This window comes from Pseudophryne corroboree, chromosome 2 (assembly GCF_028390025.1).
Source record: "Pseudophryne corroboree isolate aPseCor3 chromosome 2, aPseCor3.hap2, whole genome shotgun sequence".
Classification (NCBI taxonomy): domain Eukaryota; kingdom Metazoa; phylum Chordata; class Amphibia; order Anura; family Myobatrachidae; genus Pseudophryne; species Pseudophryne corroboree.
In genome coordinates this window covers 299,125,449-299,148,535 of record NC_086445.1, presented here as the reverse complement: position 1 = coordinate 299,148,535, position 23,087 = coordinate 299,125,449, and positions in this window count along the sequence as shown.

The following is a 23,087-nucleotide window of genomic DNA, read 5'->3' as shown; positions in this document are numbered from 1 at the left end:
AAACCGTGTAAACGGAAGATCTCCTGTAGGAAGATCTGGGCAAGTTTCGGGGCAGAAGGGAGACCCTGGAGAGGAACGAAATGAGCCATCTTGGAAAATCTGTCCACTACAACCCAAATAGTGTTATGTCCCTGAGAAGGTGGAAGATCAGTGATAAAATCCATTGATAGGTGAGACCAAGGACGACTAGGGACTGATAAGGGTTGTAACTGACCTGCTGGAGACTGACGAGGAGTCTTGTGCTGCACACATTTCGGACAGGATGCCACGAAATCCTGGATGTCCACTTTCATCTTCGGCCACCAATATGACGCAGAAAGGAACTTGAATGTCTTCAGGACACCAGGATGACCAGTGAACTTGGATTGGTGGGCCCAAGCTAGCAACTTGGGACGGAGTTCTGGGGAAACAAAAGTCTTACCCGGAGGTGGAGCTGGAGAGACTTGAGAGGCAGCGAAAACCACGGGACTCAGGATGGAATGTGGCACAGAGTCAGATGTTCCCTCTTCTGATTCCATGGACCGGGATAATGCGTCGGCTTTCACATTCTGTGAACCTGGGCGGAAATGAAGCCTAAAATTAAAACGTGAGAAAAACATAGCCCACCTGGACTGGCGAGGGTTAAGGCACTGAGCTGCCTTTAGGTATAGCAGGTTTTTATGATCCGTGAAGATGTTAAACGGATGTTTAGCCCCTTCTAGGAGATATCTCCATTCCTCGAGAGCCAGTTTGATTGCCAGTAACTCTTGATCTCCCACGGAGTAGTTAGCTTCTGCGGGAAGAAACTTGCGAGAAAAGAATCCACAAGGGTGAACTTTCCCATCAGATCCCTTCTGGGAGAGAACAGCTCCAACCCCAACTGTAGAGGCATCTACCTCCAACTCGAACGGCCTGTTGACATCTGGCTGTGACAGCACTGGAGCAGACATAAAGGCTAGCTTGATCTTCCGGAAGGCTGCCAAGGCTTCTTCTGACCAGTTGGAATGATCTGCCCCTTTCCGAGTCAGGTTGGTAATAGGAGCGATGAGAGTGGAGAATCCTCGAATAAATTTTCTATAATAGTTGGCAAAACCCAGGAACCGCTGGATAGATTTGAGGGAGTTTGGAATGGACCAATTGGCAATGGCTTCCAATTTTGCCGGGTCCATCTGAAGATCCGATCCGGAAATTATATACCCCAGGAAGGGTATAGAGGGAACTTCGAAGGTACATTTAGATAATTTCCCGTAGAGACGGTTCTCACGAAGACGTCGGAGAACTTCACAGACTTGTAGGCGATGAGATGGAAGGTCTTGAGAAAAGATAAGAATATCATCTAAGTAAACAACAAGGTACTTATACAGGACATCACGAAAGATCTCGTTCACGAAGTGTTGGAATACTGCTGGAGCATTACTTAACCCAAATGGCATTACCAGGTATTCATAATGGCCATCTCGAGTGTTGAAGGCTGTCTTCCACTCGTCACCACTCCGGATTCTGATGAGATTATAGGCACCGCGGAGATCTAACTTGGTGAAGATGCGAGCCCCCTTAACTCTATCAAAAAGTTCGGTAATAAGTGGTAGAGGATAACTATTCTTGATGGTAATGTCATTGAGACCCCGATAGTCAATGCATGGACGTAGTCCTCCATCCTTCTTTTTGACAAAGAAGAAACCTGCACCAGCGGGTGATGATGACGGACGGATAAATCCTTTCTGAAGATTCTCTCTAATGTAGTTACTCATCGCCTCTGTTTCAGGAACAGACAAAGGATAGGTGCGCCCCCTGGGTGGCTTCTTGCCAGGAAGGAGATCAATGGGACAATCCCATTCCCTATGGGGCGGCAGGATATCAGCAGCCTTTTCGCAGAAGACGTCTGCGAAGTCTTGATAAACTGCTGGGAGACTTAGCTGTGACTTCACTTCGGTAGACTTAATGGGACACACTTGGGCTAAGCAGGAATGATGACAGTGTGAACCCCATGAGGTAAGCTGCAACGTTGTCCAGTCGAACTGTGGGTTATGTAGCTGGAGCCAAGGCATGCCCAAGACAATCTCCTGGGTGGCTTGAGGAATGACCAGGAACTTGATAATTTCTGAATGGAGAAATCCAACTCCCAGAACCACTGGGGTAGTTTGATGTGAAATGTTCCCTTTGGAGATTCTACTACCATCCACAGCAGTAATGTATACAGGACAAGAAAGTTCACAGGTAGACAGGCAAAATTTGTTTACCGCAGCTTGGGTGATAAAATTTCCTGCAGCACCGCAGTCCACTAATGCTGACGCAGACTGGAGCCCAACGGAAGTTTCTAGCGTCACTGGAAGAATGAGATCTTGTTGAGAAGGAGCTTGACTGAATGATCCTAACTTGACTCCTCCCTTACAAGTCAGGATCTGGCGTTTCCCGAACGCATCGTGCAGGAGTTAATTTGATGACCCGCAGCAGCACAGTATAGGCAGAGCCTCTCTCGTATTCTTCTTGCCCGTTCCTCAGGGGTTAGGTGGGACCTATTTACCTGCATAGGCTCGTCAGAAGAAGAAGGAGGCTGGAACTGTACAGAGGGTATGAACCTTACTCTGCGAGGCTCACTCCGAGCGCGTTCATTATTGCGTTCGCGGATGCGAGAGTCCAGCTTTATACACAGGGAGATCAAGTCAGACAGTTGAACAGGAATGTCACGGGTTGCCAGTTCGTCCTTGATCCGATCCGAAAGTCCGTGCCAGAAGGTTGCTACCAGAGCTTGGTTGTTCCATTGGACTTCTGCAGCCAACGTCTGGAACTGGATGACATATTGTCCCATGCTTCGGTTACCTTGACGAATTTGGATCAGGTCTGCCGAAGCTGATGTTGCACGACCAGGCTCGTCAAAGATCCGTCTAAAGGTTGACACGAAGTCAGAGTAGTTATTAATCAGAGGGTCAGCACGTTCCCACAGAGGAGACACCCAATTCAGAGCAGATCCAGAGAGTAAGGAAATAATGTAGGCAACCTTGGACCTTGGTGTAGGAAAGTTATGTGGCAATAACTCAAACTGTATTTCGCACTGATTAAGAAACCCGCGACATAATTTAGGACTGCCATCATATTTGCTCGGCACGGGCAGGTGCAGACGTGACACTGGAGCTGAAGCAGCCGACATAGAAGAACTTACAGCACTGGCAGGTGCTGGGGTAACAGTAGGTGAGAGTACACTTGGCAGGGACTGCTGCAGTGTATCCAATCGGGAGGACATCCCTTGTAGAAAGTGAAGCATCTGCTGCTGCGCAACCTCTTGACCATCCAGACGGGAGACCAGATTTTGCAAGGCCTCTGACCCCACACTCCGTCCACCATCCGAGTCCATCGATCCTGGACTTACTGTCAGATTGTGTTTGGTCTGTGTCCCCGGAGGGGGCGCTAGTGGGTCAGTGGAGGTAGGAGGAAAGAGACGAGGAGGTTGAATCACGTTCTTGCGCATGAGCGCAATGGTATTTATTCAGCAGATAAGTATTAACAGAAATGCAGCAGAAATAATAATAATAATAGCAGATGGAAAAGTCAAACACTTGGAATGATAACAACAGTCTATGGCAATGGGTGATAGGGGAGTTGAGAAATCATATCCGGAAATATAAAACAACGGAATGAATGTCAATGAAATGATTCTGGTTTAGAAACCAGTGCAGGGTTTTAAAACAGAGAACTAAGGCAGTAGATGGATATTGCAAACCTGAGCATAAGCAGGAGACCAACTCACAGTGCAGGTGATGAGGCACTGGCAGCAGCAAGCTGTGTCACAGGTGGAGGAAATGAACACACCTGGAGTTTAGTCTTCAACTGCAGGCTGAAGCACACAAGGTAGTGATGAGTGTGAAGCCCAATGCAGGTTGCTGGTATTGCTGAGCCTTGAAGTTCCACGGGAGAAATGTAGAATCACCAGGAGTATAAGTTCTTAGCAGAGAACCAGGAACTCAGGAGAAACAGGAGCCGATCCTTTCATGCGAGTTGTCAGAATGACACAAAGTCCAGGATGCCTGTGAGGTGAAACTGTAGCCTCCTATATACCCCATGGTGTGCAGGGATTGGATGGAGGAAAGGACAGTGGGTGCGGCCACGCACCGGATTGGCCGCAGTATACTAGCTGTTTGAAAACTGTCATGGCGGCGCCCACGCCGCGGCCCAGCGGGGACGCGGCGCGCACACGCCCGCTGGCTCAGGAGCGCTCCCAGGACCCTGATGATGTCCCATGGCAGGGGCATAGGCGACAGGTGACCGCAGGGAGCCAGGACGGAGTCCGCAGCGGCGGACGGATGCCAGTCTGGTAAGTCGATTCCTGACAGGTTGCTAAAGGGTGTTAATCTTTATTTGTCTATTTAACAAATGCTGACATTATTGGAGGCTATTTACAAATGACTTGCTTTTGCATTCAGTGGTTTGCCCAGTGCACTTTCAAGTGCCACCTGTTCAAAGCAGAAGTGAAAAATGGTGAGGTAGTAAAGTGTATACTGTATGTATATTTTATATGTACTTTGCAAAACAAAAAAATAAAACTCCAACTTTTTCTTCAATTAATCAAGGAGACCTTTATTTTATTTTATTTTATTTCTTTTTATATATTTTTTTAGTAAATTACTTGGTCTGTCCATATTCAAAAAAGATAAAGAGTATTAGACAAGACAAATTTGAGATGCTGCAAACTTATTCCTTACATAGGCCCTCATTCCGAGTCGTTCGCTCGGTATTTTTCATCGCATCGCAATGAAAATCCGCTTAGTACGCATGCGCAATATTCGCACTGCGACTGCGCCAAGTAATTTAACAATGAAGATAGTATTTTTACTCACGGCTTTTTCATCGCTCCGGCGATCGTAATGTGATTGACAGGAAATGGGTGTTACTGGGCGGAAACAGGCCGTTTTATGGGCGTGTGGGAAAAAACGCTACCGTTTCTGGGAAAAACGCGGGAGTGGCTGGAGAAACGGAGGAGTGTCTGGGCGAACGCTGGGTGTGTTTGTGACGTCAAACCAGGAACGACAAGCACTGAACTGATCGCACAGGCAGAGTAAGGTTGAAGTTACTCAGAAACTGCAAAGTAGTTTGTAATCGCAATATTGCGAATACATCGGTCGCAATTTTAAGAAGCTAAGATACACTCCCAGTAGGCGTAGGCTTAGCGTGTGTAACTCTGCTAAATTCGCCTTGCGACCGATCAACTCGGAATGAGGGCCATAGAGTATAAATGTGTGCTCTGACTGCTGAATTTAGCACATCTATGATCAGTTACCCTGACAAGCGGGGGGACACCCAGCGCAAGGCTAGTCCACCCTGCATGTATTGTAAGGCCCTACCCCCCCTTCCCCCGCAAGGGTGCAAAAGCATTGTACGGCGGCAATGCTTTTCCCCCTGCTGAGTAGCTGCAGGGCTACCCACCGCAACCCGTGTTACGTGATGTCACACAGCCACTGCGTTCCACCCCGGCAATGGTCCGGAGGTGTCCTGCCAACTGCGTTCTAATGCAGTTGCCATGCCCTGCGACCACCTTTGCCTGTCAATCAGTCAGAGGCGATCGCAGCCCTGAGATGCTGTTAGCGATCCAGTCTGAATTACCCCCTCAATCTTGCATGTGTACTTCTCTGTAGATAGGGGAATATTTTTATTTTACCCAACTCCTCCAATGAGCCTATGCAAACTGGTGCTCCTCCACAAATATAGTTATCATTTGCCAGGGAGAAATAAAGGCGAACCTGCAGAAAATGAAGAGCATGGGTGATTTAACATGCTTTTGCATAGAAAACACCTATTTTGCACTTCATAAAATGACCTCCAGCCAGTCATGGGTAGCTCACACCACACACTCTGCACCCACAGGCCATTATTGCCTCTCTGCCGAAGCTGCAATAATCACTGGGGAAATTGCCATTTTCAGGTGGCAGGGATTCGGTTTGATTTCCCGGTGGTCGGGATCCCGGTAGTCAGGAAACTGATGCCAGAATCTCGACAGATGGAAACTTGACAGCGGCACATCAAGTCCCCCTGGTGGTTTTGCTTTGCTCGCCACACCATTATATTGCCCCTCGGTTGGTGGCGTGGACGCACCAACAGAGGGGGAATACTGGGCATTTGTTGGGATTCCGTTCGTCAGTATTTAGTCGGCTGTCGGGATTCCGGTGACGGTCTCCTGACCATTGGGAAATTAACTGTGACCCGGTGGCAGGCTCCATGCACTGTAGAACCTGGCACAGTGCTATGGGGATGGGGAGATGTCCGTACAGAGATTGCACACCGAGCCCCCCCCCCCCACCCTCCCCATCCCAGCAATTGTCCCCCTCCTTCCCTCCAGCCAATGAGGGAAATCCTACTAGGCACATGCCTAGGGGAAGCACTTGCTGGTGGGGCAGCACACTAGGCTGATGAGGCCAGGTGATTCTTTGTATTTGTCATTAAGACTTATTTTTTCAAAGTTTTATTTTGCAACTGACAGGAGTGGAACAATGGGCAGCCAATTGTGGTTTAGGACGTGGTATTAACATTCTATTTATAAATTGTTATTTGTTTTAATTATTTATTGTGATTCTTGTACTGTAAATGTTAGTATGTTTTATGTTTGTACTGTATCTTGCTGTAGCGGTTGACCGGAGATAAATTTCTTGTATACTTGGCCAATAAAGCTGCTTCTGATTCTTGTAGAGGGGTGAGGTTGGGGCTGCTTTGGTGTTCTCAAGGCACCCAGAGTGGTCCCGAAATGAAGAGGGCAGTGACGTGACAGGGGGGAAACCAATAATGTGCCTAGGGGAGGCCTGACCACTAAATCTGCCCCTGCCTCCAGTGCAATTCTCATCCCCTACAATAACATAGACAACTACGTTCTAACAGGGTATGAGAATTCCGAATTCAAGCACCAGGAGTTATTCCAAAGCTTGTACATATACTTAGTATAAGATGATTGGATAGTTTACTGGAGAGGCTGTCTCTGTTGTTGTTAAGAACATGTGCACCAGGGGGCGTGGCTTGACACAGCTTCCTGCCAGAGCTCCTGCTAATATCCTGATCTATCTCCTGTTTCCCTGGTGTTTTGTGGCTGAAAATTTCTGCAAGAGTGCAGTACCCCCCTCTGCTCCTGCAGTGTGAATTTGGGGATCCTCTGCGCCAAGAGTCCTAACTTATTGGCTGGTGAAGTCTGTGACTGGATCCTGAGGCAGACTCTGCAGCTGCTGGGGCCAGTGTGCTCAGGGCTGGTGAGCTTGTATTATACACAGCACACATTCCACTGCCTGTCCCCTTCTCCCCTGGTGCGGATATTACTGAGCACATAGTATTACAGAGACAACACTCCCTGTGAATTTGGGACAGAGCTTTAACTATAACCGTAGTGCAGGGAAGAGCACTGTATGCCTGGCTCCTTCTCACCTCTAGAACACATTTGCTGGACTCACACGCCTGTGTTCTTTGGATGAGCTGAGCTCCTGTGTGTATAACTCTGCTCCCTTTCTACCAGTGGATCTTCCTCTTGCTCCTACAGTATATTGCTTCTTCCCCCTGCAGCCATGTTTAATCCTGTTCATACTTCTGGACATTCGGTCTCAATCATCCTGAAGGCTATCGCGGAATCCGAGCAAAGGGTTCTTAATATGTTTGGAGTAGAGACTGTTGCAGTAACTGGTTCTCCTGTGGGGTCCACCTGCCCGCCGGTGCTGCTACCCTCGGAACCTTTGGGGGAGCTTGTATCTGTGGGGCCTGCCGCTACGCTACAGTCGATGCTTAATGCTGGAGGTTCCTCCAACGAACGCATTGTGGACAAAATGGGGGAGTTGCGGATTCTTCCTGCGCATATTCACCGTTATTTGCAGTGGGTGATGGCGCGTGGGATGTCGGTGACTGCCTCCGTCTCATCGTTGGTGACTGTATGGATCTCCATTGCAATTTTCTTTTAGGGTCCGCAGTGTGACCTCCTTAATAATGGGGGAGAACGGTATTGTATCATTTCGCAGTTAATTGTGATGTTTGGGAGAGGGATGGTTCTCCATTCTACATTTACCATGGAACTGTGGTCTATCCTCTTATCTATCTGGCTAATGCTATGCAGGATGGTTGATGGCTCCACTACCTTCCTGACTACTGTTCGTGTACCGCTAAATGACTTGATTCCAGAGTGGGCTTATCCTCCAGACTGATTTTCTTTCTTTCCAAGTCTGTATAATACCTCACTGGTTACCGGGTCCTTGGCTGTGTTCTATTTTATTGTTGATACTTTCTTAAATACTATGTTCTATTCTGTTTTTTGTATGTCTTACCATTGATATAATTTCGTTATGTGATGGTTCTAAGATATGTTTTATTTGACCATCGCTTATTTAAGGGTTACATATCCATATATACTGTTGTATCTGTAGGGTGCTACCAGCACTATTCCTTATATTTCCAGGTTGCTTATCATATCTCCATATTTGCATTTTAATTTTTAATTTTTAATTTTTATTCTCATATGAGGGAGATCTACTCTATTTACTGTTCGGCCATATTTCTTCTTCTTTTTTATTTGCCCCAGTCACTTATTTTTTTCATTTATCCTGGTATTAGGGAAGGGAGGGAGGGGGGTGTTAGACAGTTAGGTCACGTAGTTTAATGGGGGGTGGAGGGGTTTCGGGATCCAGGTATACCTAGGTTGGGGATAGGCTATACAGGGTGGGGGGTTTTGAGGTGGTTTGTTTTGGGGGGTTTTGTTTTTTGTTCTGTATTGTAGGGATTTTTGTTTTATCTCTATGAGCAGCAGAGGTCTTAGGATTTTTATTATTTCTTATCTTTTTTTTTTTTTTGTATACTCAGGCAGGTGTTTTATCTATAGTTTGCAGTGCCAATACTTTTGTATTTTTCTACGCCTCATGGGTCAGTCTTTTTTTATTTTATCATTTTATCCTCAATGTGTGAGCTCACATGGCGCCTGTGGGCTCTTACTCTTACTGCTTATTGCTATAATGTGGGACGTATTGTATATCCTGTACTATTAGATGTGTACTGCAATTGTATTCTGTGTCTCCTGTCTGACCGTACTTCTGATTGCATCCTGCATACTTTACTATACCTGCCGGTATTGTTTGTTTTATATGCATACTTTTTATTTTTTTATTTTATATTATTCTTTTTGGGATGTTCATTTAAAACTTTCAATAAAAAATACGCAATTTAAAAAAATAAAAATAAAAAGTGCACCACACCATCTTTGTTGATAAGGCCTGCAAGAGCATCCTCACAATTTATTAAGGTAGTGTGATGTTCAATAATAGCGGCTGAGATGTAGCAGCCTTGTTAAATGAGTGGTTATTCTGGCAATTTACTGTACAAGGTGAAATAAAAGTGAATCAAAGTAACCTTTGTGTTTTTTCCTTAGCTCAAAGTACAGGTCCATGGATGTAATAGGCCATGATTTTTAAAGTTGCAAAAAAGCCCCAGAAAAAAAAAGTGAAACAATTAAGGTGCGTCCGACTGTCACGATAACTGCACTGGCAGCTTTCAGGCCTGGTACCTTGTATAAAAAAATAAATGATTTGTGATATTTGCTGGAAAAGTATAGGTCCCTGCAAGCCCAGTCATGCCCAAATTTAATGGAGAACCAAAGCCTACAGTTTACCTGTTAAAAAAAACAAAAAACTATATTGAAATAAAAATCACAAACACATCATCGCTCTTTTACCAATTGTTATTTAGTAACATTTATATAGCGCATACATATTCCTCAGCACTTTATAGAGAATATTTCATTCAAAACAGTCCCTGCCCTAAATTGCCCTCAATGTTTCCGCTTTGGCACGTAAGTGACGCACAAGACAGTGCTTGAGTCATTAGCATATTTTTGAAAGTCTGCCGTGTACACTTCCGAATCCGGCCCATATCACTACAGCATGTTCTATAAACCTGATTCAGAGATGTACGCATGTGCAGCGATGGTCTTACAACAGTGGTCGCAAAGAGATTGTCAGGGACCATTTGGGGGAAGTAACGGGAAGTGGTAGAAAAAAACGTAGGCGTGTCACAACCATTGTGGGGCGTGTCTGAGACTGTGACTGTGATCCTGTATGCAGCTGCATTGTCTCCAAGCATCTAACTTCCTGTGCAACCATAGGACTATTCAGAACTTCAATAATTGGCTGGTCTTTGTATGCAGCTGTTGGGATTTGCAAAGCTGCTGGTGGGCGTCTCAATACAAATCCAGGCAGTTGTGACATTTTCATATATTCAGTCACTGCTTGAAGATTTTCAGCTGCGAATGCATTTGTGTACATTGCTGATGCAGACCATGTACTTTACAGTGAGACACAATACCATATTTGGATGAATCATTTTCACTCCGCATTCCTGGCTAGCATTTAACAGCAACTCATCTGGGATCTCAGTACTTTCTTTATTGTTAAAGTAAAATTAAACTACTCATCACTACTTCCTTTTATCCCTACAGACATCTCACTAATTAGCTGTTCATTAGCAGCTGGCTGCTTGCTGTTCCATTATTGCCAGTATGTACAATACTCATATCTTAACTGTTTAATCTATATATTTTTTTCTAAATCACTGGTTTACTAATGTGCCAGCAAAACCTAAAAAACATTATTATCTAGATGAATCGATTTCTCTTGTCTTTTTCTCTCTCACCAGGCTTTTAGGCAGAATTATGTGAAGTGTGGCCTAATGTTGAAACCTAGCGAGAACATTTCAAACCACTTACCTTTCATTCTGTGCAGTAGCTCAGCTTTTATGCTTTTACAGGTAGTACATAAAACACTCCATCCCCTGATTGCAACTTACCAGGACTCACAGAGTGTCTAATGCTGTAAAAACAAAAAGATGACTGGCAATACAGCTGCCTGCAATGATAACTGTATCATATACATAAGAAATTCATTGTGGATTGGGAATAGATTGCTAGAATGATAATAAAAATTCTAAATTACATTTACATACAATAATCTAGTAGTTTGCACCGTACATTCGGCCTAATTTCTGGGGTTACGGTTAATAGGGTCGACAGTCATTAGGTCGACCATTGTTGGTCGACATGCATTAGGTCGACATGGTCAATGGGTCGACATGTACTAGGTCAACATGGAAAAAGGTCGACATGAGCTTTACACTTTTTTTCATTTTTTAACTTTTTCATACTTTACGATCCGGGCCGCCGGCATACCGACAGCTGGGCGAGCGCTTCGGGCACGGTGGCGCGTATTTATTCTCCCTCCAGGGGACCCCCAAGAGGGAGAATATGTGTCGGCATGCTGGCGGACGGGATCCCGGCGCCGGTATGCTGGTCGCCGGGATCCCGGCCGGCGGCATACTGAAGACCACCATACGATTCATGTGGACTACAATTGGGAACGGTAACCTGTGCCGAGCACAACGGTAGCAGAGCAAGATACCTTGCCCGAAGCATGGCGAGCAAAGCGAGCCATGTGAGGGGACACGGTGCACTAATTGGGGTTCCCCGTCACTTTTTACGAAGAAAACGACACCAAAAACAGTCAAAAAATTAATATCGACCTTCTCCCATGTCAATCTGGTATGTGTCGACCTGTTGACCATGTCGACCTACTGCATGTGAACCAATAGTGCTCGACCTAATGACTGCTGACCTAAGTGTGGTCGACCGAATGACCCATACCCAATTTATGTTTGTACGCAATGGGGGATGTTCATAGAATGGAGTGATTATCTGCAGACTGTGCATGTGCTGCATTCGCTATGTGCATGCGCCAAGGTGCCTCTGCGATATCACTCTCAATGAGGTATTATTGGAGAAGTAATTGACAGGAAGTGGCCGTTTGGAGGTGTTAATGGGGAGTGGTTGATAAAACGCAGGCATGTCATGGCCGTTTTTGGGGTGTGTATTTGCCTTCAGCTGCGAACTTCCACCTGCAAAAACATGGCACCTGAATTGCTACTGCCGTGTCCAGTCTGCGTAGCCATAGACCAACCCTTAGACCCAATGTTCCTTGTTTTTGCATACGGGCTGTGAATGTGTATGCAATTGCAAATGAGTTCTCTGATGGGCATCTCTTTTCATTTCTGGGTGGCAGCTTCTCTTGCTAACATTAGCGGCTCCGTAGCCTACAAAATCACAATTGCAAGGGTAGACAACAATGTCCTGATACGTGCTCAGGTTTTTAAGAGCCATGAATTTCAACTGGGATAGATTGTAGAAGCTAGTAAGTAGATGTGCATACCTACTGTATGCTTATGTACAAGGGATGCAGTCAAATTGCAGGCGGTCGGGATCCCAGTGTTCAGGATACCGACGCCGAAATCACGCCAGCCGACAATGCCACCAGCTGGAATCCGAGCACACCGGGGCTATTCCCACTCGTAGGTGTCTACGAATAGATCCTGTGGTGAGCGCAGTGAGCCACTGAGCCCCGCAATGTGGTAAGCCCTCAAGGGAACTCTTAGCGCTCGCCCCGCTGCCGACATTCTGGCGGGCAGGATGCCTCTGTCGGGATATAGACAGCCGGAATCCCGTCTGCTGGTAATACATACTGAACCCATGTACAACATACGCATTTCATATTAAGTATTGGATTGAGGATCAAATGTGGAACAAGAGTTGTTGCTCATAGAATCAGTGGGGTCCAGTTGAGAAATGGAAAGCAATGAAAATGTTCTTTTAATCTAAGTTGGCGATTAAATCTGTAAAGATCAGTTTTCCATTTAAACTTATACAAGGTGTATATTTTAGGGTTATATTTACTGAAGTACAGGTTTTTAGAAGTCGAGATGTTGCCCATAGCAACCAATCAGATTCTAGCTATTATCTTCTAGAAGATGCTAGATAAATAAGTACAGTACAATCTGATTGGTAGCCATGGGCAACATCTCCACTTCTAAAATACCCGCACTTTAGTAAATATACTCCTTGGAGTACCGTCTTGATTTGGTCAACTTATGTGTATGTAGTAGGATGAAGATAGGTTGTGGTAGTGAGCCTCTGTTTCAGTGGAGGGAAATGCCCACACAAGGAGAAAAAATGGGGTGTGCACCTGAGGGCTGCCCTGTGGCCTGGAAGCTAGTGTCCATACCAGCAGGAGACTTTGAGACTTTGATACTCTGAGACTGTGAAGTTTGCAGACTATCTGCCTGGATAATCAGGATTGAAGAAGTGAGATAGTGCCCGCATGAAGTCTAGGCTTGATTATTGCCTGTATTCTTTGTGCTTACAAAATTAAAGCATCTGTATATTTGTTTAAACCTGGACAAGCTGCGTGGTGACCCTTATTATGAGCACCTACACACTGCACCACCGACCATTCTGCTACGCAAAAAAAAAAAAAAGATTAAAAAAAAAATCAAATTATCTTGGAGAATCTGCTTGCTAGTGGAGAGCTATTCAGAAATGTGCATTGCAGAAGCAGCTTAATGGAAAATATGGATTCTTTCTGCACAGCATAATGAACACAACAAGACAGGACTCACCTGCACATAACTCAGGGAAGGGGTGAGTGACTAAAAACCTGTTGTAAAGTGTTGTTTATACAGAAAATTGTCTGCAAGAAAGTGATGCAAAACATTACCAAAAAGCAAGCCCTAGATTTATCAAGCCTTGGAGAGTGATAAATTGCACGGTGAAAAAGAGCCAACCAATCAGCTCCTAACTGCCATGTTACAGGCTGTGTTTGAAAAATTACAGTTAGGAGCTAATTGGCTGGTGCGTTATCACCGTGCAATTTATCATTCTCTAAGGCTTGATAAATCTGGGCACAGGTTTATTAAATCAAAAGTGTTAAATGGACAACGGGGGGGGGGGGGGGGGCATCCAATTAGCTGCAAAAATGTTGCAGATGCGGACATTTTTTTTCCTTTATCAACAATTTTTTTAGTCCCCCTATCCAATTACATCATGCAAAACCCCCCGTTCTTTGAGAGAAAATACATAGTGTCAGCGAAAAGGTTAATAGAGCAACCTTAAGTTTATCTCAAAAAAAACAAGTGTACTCTGCCTCATCAGAGTTAGGTGTGGTACAAAGCAAGGTACAGCACCTTTTGTAAAGGCTGCGCTCACCACAGGTTCTGTTTCCACTAAGTTGGTGGCTTGGACCCATCATCTGAGTGGGAATACCGGGCTGGCGTGCATCAGTAAAATGCCGGCTGTCGGGATTCTGGCGTCAGTCTCCTGAACGCTGGGATCCCGACAGCCAGCATTTTAACTGCATCCCATGTGTGGTACTTCAGCAGGAACTGGAACGATAAAGGCGGATGACAGAGAAAGTTCAGACCTAAGTAGAATAGTCCTTAAATGAGTGCATGGAAGAAAATAAAAACGCTGTCATAGCACTCCTACATTAGAAGAGAGAGAGGCAGATTATAGAGCTCAGAAGGAATATTCAAGAGTGCAACAGGGACAAGGAGAGTGCTTTAACCTTGGTAGCACAAATCGACTTGAAAGTACAAGAAAGATAATGTCACGGTTCTTAGAGAATGCATTCTGCAGTGCCAAAAGGCGTAAGAGACAGTTGCCTTTGCTTAAGAGGGTCAGATCCAGAAGTGTAAGGAGACAGACATGCAGCTGGCACTCATGTGTAAGTGGAATGCACTGAAAGGAGAACACAAAAGTGGTTTGGAAGTAGCAGAACAAGAATATGAAATTTATGTTTTCAATGAAAAATAATAGCAATAGCAATTCAGCAAGAAAAAAACTGTCCTGGAAAAACAGTCTCTTGTAACTACAAAGGCAAAGCAGGAAAAGTGAGCTCTACAGCAGAGAAGGCAATACCAAGTAGATCAAGAGGCCACAGTTATTGCTCTGCAACAAAATGTGGAAGGGCGGGATGAAGAAATAGAGAGTATCGCTAAAGGTACATCAGACCGAAACAGAGAGCGCACTGGAAGAAGTGGCTGATGTTAAATGGAGACACTCTGATGGAATCGTTGTGAGTGAGACTTGTGGAGTGCGAGTTAAAGAGAGACCACTAACTTTAAACCAAAAATAGTGTGAACAAAATGTTGTAAAATGAAACTAGTGTCTCCGACAGTGTATGGAGAAAAAAAGATAAATCTCAGTTTAGTGCAGTCTCAATGGTCTGGTTGAGAGAGAGAGACAGACGGTAAGATATAATTTTTTTAAGATAATTTATTTACAGTTCAAGAAGAAAAATAAATTGTTCTCAATGATTTAGAGTTCCAGAAAAAAACTTAAAGAAAATGGATGAAGCTTCTGTCTTGCTACAAGAAACTCTTGAAAGCAAGATAGGGAAGGATGCAGGCAAAACTGAGCAACAAAGTAAGGCTGTGGGTGACGGGAATGAAGCTGTTGTAGCTGTAGATTAATCTAAAAATGCCAAAAAACAGACAGAGATGGAAGCAGACTCTACCCAGGCCACTGAAGAAAAACCAGCAGACAAAGCTGAGGACACCAAGGATGTGTCTGAGCCTCCAGCCAAGAGTGAAGTAGATGGAGCTGATTCAGAGGAAAAGTCTGGACAAGAACTGGAGAAGGACAGAGAAACTTAACAACCAATAGTTGAAGTATAGGTGAGGTGTGCTGAAGCATTATAGGTAACATGAACAGTGCTGCAAGGATAAAGGTGACAAAGGCTGGAGTGTTATAAACCCTCTAAGGCTCTAATAAGCACTAACACTTAGAAAACTGAGGAAACTCTCCTGAGGGAAAAGCTTTTGGAATATTCTTAGGCAAAACAAAAAAGAGACAAATCAAAGTCTTGGAAATGAAGCTTGAGAGAGAGTGTCATGCTCTGAACGAGCACACAGTACCGCTTTCTCACACTGTAAGAAAGGAAAGGAAGTTGGACTACATTCTGGAATTTGATTTAGGGTCAAAAATGGCCCCAATACGAATATGGTACAGAAATTGAAATGTCTTGCAGTGACTTTCAACTCCTCGTTATACCTAAGGATGTGCAGTTCTACAAGAGGGTTACAGTTTCTAAAATTGTGTGTCTAAAGCTGTGTCTAAAATTGTGAAATGGAGGAAGAAGCACAAAAAGCTTTTATCTACAATATTTTATAATGGAGAAAAGTGGTGCAACATTTGAAAGATGAGACCACCAGATAACAGAAGAGCTTGGATGATTGTCTTGAATGCAGTGGATGGCCCTCTAAGGAGAACGAAGAGGGACTTTACATAGAAATGCCTCACCATATGTCTTTCACCCCAGGAGTTATAAGCTGGGGAGCAGGATATGGATATGTGGTAGGATAAAACTATGTACCTGTAGCGAGCCACTGATTCAGTGTTGGACTGGAGAGAAACAGCCACACAAGGAACAAAAATGGGGTGTGCCTACACCTAAGTGCTGCACTATGGATATAGGACCTCATTCAGCTTGGATCGCTACCGAGACAGAAATTTCAATTTATGCTAAAAAAGCATATGAAGAGCTGCCCAGAAAGGTAAGACACCCAATGATGCATTCGCAAATTTGCGTATGAATTTGCATAATTGTGATGCATACGCAGAAATCAAGTACCATCGATAATTCAGATTGACCCATGAATACGCAGGATATATGCAGCTGCAGTTGCATCGGTGCAATGTTTTTAATCACAGCAATCGCAGCTGACATCAGATGCACGACCCGAAGATGGCCTGCTTTTTCCCATCCACTCCCCTCAAATGCCATGAAACCCCCACAAATGACCACTTCCTGGCAATCACTATGCAGTCGCTCTTTGCTGTGCCTGCAAATCCATAGTGAATGCATTTCGGCCTTCACACACACATGATGCGGTCGTAGTGCATGCGCAGTCATCCGATAGTTGGCTGATTTGCGAATCTGCAATTTTCACTGCACCACTGACCATTATACCAAATTCCCCAGATCAGACAGGCCGCGGCACTCAGAGACTGGGTTTAATTATAAATGTGGAAACAAAGTGTTTCATTCATCACTGCAATCCAAACGTTTCGGGGCCGCAACGCCCCATTGTCAAGGTGATATATATATATATATATATATATAAATAATATGCAACATGGGTTTAGTGATGCGCACGCTGTTTGATCCCAGCACTCTCTGACTGCTACACAGACCAAGATGCCTACCATCTTGTTGGTTGTTCACCTGGTGGGACTGAGGTACATACCACATTGGCAGTAGTGCTGCACAGCGGCCATACCACGCGAGTCTCTGTGATCAATTCCAGAGTGCGGAAAAGTGATTCTCAAAAACAACAGAAGAAAAGAAATGTAGTGCTCTCTGTACCAAAACCAATGACTATATAAAGTGGGTGCCAGCGGGATGAGATTGCCTCAGTATTGTTTGATACAAACCATGTGGTAGCCAGCCCACAGTGCTTTTTAGTCTGGTACAAGTGTGTGTTTGTCCCGTGGAATCCGGGATTAATTTATAAGGGGAGCTGCAGTCTCATATAAAGGACATCAGTGCTAACATTACATCAGACATTTACTGGTGTGCAGCTGGACAGTACATATATTGTGTCAAAGTCGAAAAATATTGTAGTACACACATCACGTACAAAGTACACACAGATGGCCTCCGTGCGTGTACTTGTTCTGCCGTGCGTGCGCATATTCGCAATTTGCGTATGGTCGCTCCCGCTGTCCTGCGCAATAGATCGTGGTATGAGTATTTACGGTAGAGTTTGTGAACGCATGGAAAAGCCATCAAAACACATTACATATTTAATCCAAATAGTGCACAATGTACACATAGTCTCCCTGCACCACACCAGCAAGTTACAACAGTTTAAATGGTATCAGAGCAAAGGGATTCACCTTTACAGGATAGGAGGGGACAGAACAAGGTTATAAGGTGGTGTTTGGTATCTAGCTGTAGGGTATTTTAAGGGTAATATTCTGGTGTTGGTTTGCAGCAGATCGCACGTTCCTGCGAATAGTTATGTGCAGGAGCAGAATATAGATATAAACTGTATTTACTGTACATTAGGTATGTGGCGGGAACCCAGAGGAGACCACCCACAAGTGCATCTGGAACAGACATCGCCTACCTATTCAAACCAACCTATGACCTCTCTTGTACTGTAAATGACCATCCCTGTGTCCAATGGACAAAGAGATTACAGTATCTATTGTGTTAGGTTTTGGAAGATTTTATAAAAGGAGCCAGCTGCAGGCCTGGTCACACAAGACTCTAAAAGTTATCTATCTAGATGACCGAGGACCAGACTGGGTAGCGCGGCGAAAACCAAACACGTATGTACCATTGACTGTAGCCATTATTCTTTTGTATTGTATTGCTTTGTTATTGTAACCCCCTTTCAGTAATAATATGTTGTGGTGTCGGAACCCGGCATTTTAAATACAAACTGGTGTCGTGTTTTCCTTTCCCTGCTAAGGTTATAAGTGTATTACTATCGCATGCATAGCTGTTAAGGGTTCGCGGTGTATCTTTGGGTGTGTACGCACTAAGTGTACTTTGTACAGCCAGCGTGGCGTTTGTACGTAGAGTACGTACACGGTACGGGACTCTGTACGCTAATGGTGTAATAAGTACGTAGGTTGAGGATTAAGTATAGCGGCCGCAGCTGCTCCATTTAAAGTGTGTGAAATGTCTTTTTAAAGTGTTGCTTTTAGTCCTGTATGTAAATCAGCATTTACAATTGGGGGCATCGTCCGGTTTCCAAATACTCACAGCCTAACAGGTCATAGCAGACTTAATCTATCAGCAAAGGGCGGAAAGAAGATATCCTACGTAACCATTTCTTGGTCAATGGATACACTGAAAACCCTACTTGTGTGCTGATTAGATGACGTCTGCTCTGTATGATCTGCAGAGTGCTGGTAGAACCCGTAAAACACAGGAAAAAAGCTATTTAAAAATCTGTGAATTTTTTTGGCGCCAAAAAGCGTACACAAAAGACACCCATACTTTGCATACCCTCTCACATTGTTGCCATAAGACTCAGATTGCTAGATTCATTTAGATCTGTGTGAAACCGGATACATTTGTTGCTGTATAGTTAAAACTAAAATAACAGTGTTTAAGGAAGTAAGTGTAAAACACAAATGCAGGTCTGGATAAAAGTTTATGCAGAACAAGTTGTGTCTAGTGGGCAATAGTAATTAGTATTGTTCACATTTTATAGAGCTGTGGGATTTGTTTAATTACGGACGCACAGTTTTGTACACGTGTCTCGGACAAAGTACAGGACTGCGCACGCAGCGTAAATGACACGCACGATCGCGTGTTTACGCAAAGTGCGTAAGAGTGCGGGTGCTAAGTACAAATTACACAATAGTGTCGTTTAGTTCAAGGGTGGGACAGTAGCCATGCTACAATAGCACAAAACTACCTGGTTTCTAAAGCAGATTAGTATAAAACTTTTGTTTAAACTGTATTGCCTCTGGGGGTAAAGCTGCCAATCTGAACGAGTGAAAATTTTCTGTACAGAAAAAAAACAAGTGTATTTGAGTGAGCGAAAACCGAGTGAGTGGATTTGAACCCCGGAATTCGGGATCCCGTCGTGTGGTACACCAAGTAAGTGGAGGCTTGGCGGCGTGAGGCGGCTGACTCACGTTAGTATAGATTGAAATACGCAAATCGTGAGGAGATTTGCAGAGGAGTGCAATAGGGAATTGTGCATTGTGTAGTATTGAAGTAAAAAGGTTTTTTGTTACGCTCCGGCTGAAGGGTCACAGTTTGTGCATCAACCCGTGGTTGTACGGCAGATAGGTAACAAGTACTTATACGCTGTGTGATTGGGCCGCGCGTTTGTGGGTGCGATATATAGCGTAACTCGATACCCCTTTACGAGCTTTTGCATAAAACCGTGGTATCATTAGCGCTGTATAGAGCATACGCAAGCGTGATTTGTGTATAAGTGCATAGGGAGTTTTCGCTGTTCTCTCTCAGGAAAATCTCTGGCGGTGGATATTTGCTGGAAAAGGTAAGTCACTCCTAGCACTTCCAGTAAATATAAACCAATTAGGTCGACCTCACTGGGTACGCGGTGGTCACTATTGGAGTGAGTCGTGGTACTCAGCGAAGAAGGAGTGGGTGAAAGCGCTCTAAGAACTTTCACAGTCTATTCGTGTCGTGCATTGGGGATTGCGTAAAAGGAAAGAGTCCGCAATGGGATCCAATTGCACAAGCGATAGATGTATGGTAGCCAGGGTTCAGGTAGAAGACCCGCAGTCCAAGGGGTCAGCGAGGTTTGTTATGTGTGGAAAATATGGTCCACACACTGAAGACTTTTTGTCTGAATGGGTACGTATGACTGACAAAGATAGGGTACCATTCCCTAAGGTGGGCAGCTTTGAACTAGAGGTATTGCAGAACTTAAGGATAAGGATATGTCTGATAAATCCAGAAAACAAAGGATTAGACATACAGATTGTTTACATTTATGGCAGCAAGAGGGGGATGTGCAAAGGGAATTAGCTCGCGCAGCGGGTACCAAACCTAGCAGGAAAACAATGGCGACCGCACCACCACCACCACCACCATATATTGTTGGGGAGAAAGTGGCTACAAGCAATGGTGCATTGGTACAGGATAGGAATGTGATTGATACACGTACTAACGCTAACCCTTGCCAGCTGTATCCCATTTTAAATTTTCCCCAGGATTGTGAGCAGGAAGATGAGCTCAGCATGATATCGGCACTCTCTCTAGCAGCCACCATACAAGATACTCAGGTGGGCACGGCCCAACCATCAAGAGTTGTAGCAAGGCCCCCTAGTGGAGGGATAAGTGAGGTCGTGTCCACAGGTAAGTATGGCACCATACATTATGCAGAAACTATAGCTCCTCACATTATAGAATCAAACCAGAATGATGTAATTTAATTAAATCCTGTCAGGGTAATTGCAGTTCCCAACGGGAAAACTGACAATCAGGGAGTAACTCCCATCACGAACATTGCCATGCTTTGTCCATGGTCCCGAGCAGAGTTAAGGTCAATTATGTCTGAATTTCCCGATCCCAGAAAAGATCTAGTCGGATGCCAGAGATTCATTAAAGAGTTAGGTAACACCCATGAGCCCACAAATAAAGATTGGCGAACAGTGCTACGAGTGTGTTTACCCTCAAATATTGACACCACGAAATTCATAGCAGACAGTAAGTTAGATGCAGACGTACCTCTCACTGATGAATACAATCAGGAGAACGTAAAGCAAATCAATCTGCAACTAGGAGTGTATTTCCCTACTGTTGTCAAATGGAATAAAAAATGTTCCATAAGACAAAAGGAAGGTGAAATGGCATCCGAATATTTCCATTGAGCACTGCAGGAAATGGCTAGATACACTGGGATCGAGGACATTAAAGATAATGCACATCACAGGGAGGTAGCTGTTACTGTATTAATGGACGGGTTAAAGGAGGCATTAAGAACAAGAGTACAAACCTCTCTACCTAACTGGAGAGGTATCTCGGTGGCTGCATTGAGAGAGTCCGCTATCGAGCACGACCGGAACATCAGTAAGCACAGGGAGTCTCAGGGGGATAAGCTGATGACAGTAAGTATAAATGCTCTTACAACAAAACCACATCAGCCAAAACCCCAGACCCCTGATGGTAAGCCACGTGTAGTAATATGTTATAATTGTCAGAAGGTAGGACATTACTCGAAGGAATGTAGGAATAAAGGTACACACAACGTATACCGACCCCCTAGACCAGAATACAAACCACACTACAATTCACATTATTGGGATCAGGGACCATATAGAAGAGATTATGAGCCACATAGAGGGGAAACCAGGAGGTACCCACCAAGAAGGGACTGGCAGGCCTCCGAAAAACCACAGCTACCCCCTCACATATTGTAGCTGCCAATGCGCTGCGGGAGGGTACCAATACACAATAGGGGTTGGGCCACACCTGTAGTCTGCAGCCAGTGAAATTGATTGCTAGCCTTGGTAGCGAACCTGAGGTCACGGTTGATGTAGCTGGCGTACCATTACCATTTCTTGTAGATGCAGTGGCGGCCAGGTCAGTGTTGAATTCCACATCAGGTATAAAGACCACGGGAAAAATGATTTCGGCAATGGGAGTAACAGGAACGGTGCAACAATACCCTTTGAGTAGACCTGCAGAGATTACGATAGGGCCCTTGCAAACCAAACATTCTTTTCTGTTGGCTGCATCGGCTCCGACTAATCTACTCGGCAGAGATTTATTGTGTAAAATGCGGTGTGTCATATATTGTACTCCTGAGGGTGTCTTCTTGGATATACCTGAGAACCACGCTCAAGAAGTGCAAGATATATTAGACACCCCTCAAAGGCTAATGTCGCATTCTACTGTTATAGACAAGTGTCCATCAAAAGTAGAGGAAATGATCTCACAAATACCGGGTTCCCTTTGGACCAAAGATGGACAAGACACTGGATTGATGGCGAATGTAGCTCCAGTAGTAGTACAAGTAAAAGATGGTAGGATAGCTCCAAAAATCCCTCAGTATCCTCTGAAGCCAGAGGTAGAATTAGGAGTGTACCCCGTCATAGAGCGGCTGCTACAGCATGGCATCCTAGTCAGGACGTCCAGCACCGCCAATAGTCCCATCTTCCCTGTGAAAAAGAGTGGGGGGAGGGGTTACAGGTTAGTGCAGGATCTAAGGTGGATAAACAAGATAGTTGAGAGCCAATTCCCCGTAGTGCCCAATCCAGCTGTCATCCTTACCATACAGGTGAGTACAGTACACCTGGACTCGTCTTCCCCAAGGTTTCATTGACAGCCCAAGTATTTTCTCCCAGGCTTTGCATGACTGTTTACAATCCTTTCAACCTGAGAGTGGATCAGTGCTAATACAGTATGTTGATGACTTATTGTTGTGTTCTGACTCACTCAAATCATCCTTGAAAGACACGAAACAGCTTCTGTTTCATCTTTCCCAAACGGGACACAAGGTTTCAAAGGATAAGTTGCAGTTCTGCCAGACCAGGGTCAAATATTTGGGACATTGCTTGACCCAAGGACTTAGACACCTCACTGCTGATAGAATACAGGCAATTCGCGATATGACTCAGCAACAGATCCGCACTTTCCTTGGAATGTGTGGGTACTGTCGAAACTGGATTCCAGGGTTCTCTATACTGGCTTTACCTTTGCAAGAAATGGTCTCTTCGAACAAACCAGAACGGATCTCGCACACAGATGAGTCCGAACTGGCATTTGAGAGACTCAAACAGTGCCTAT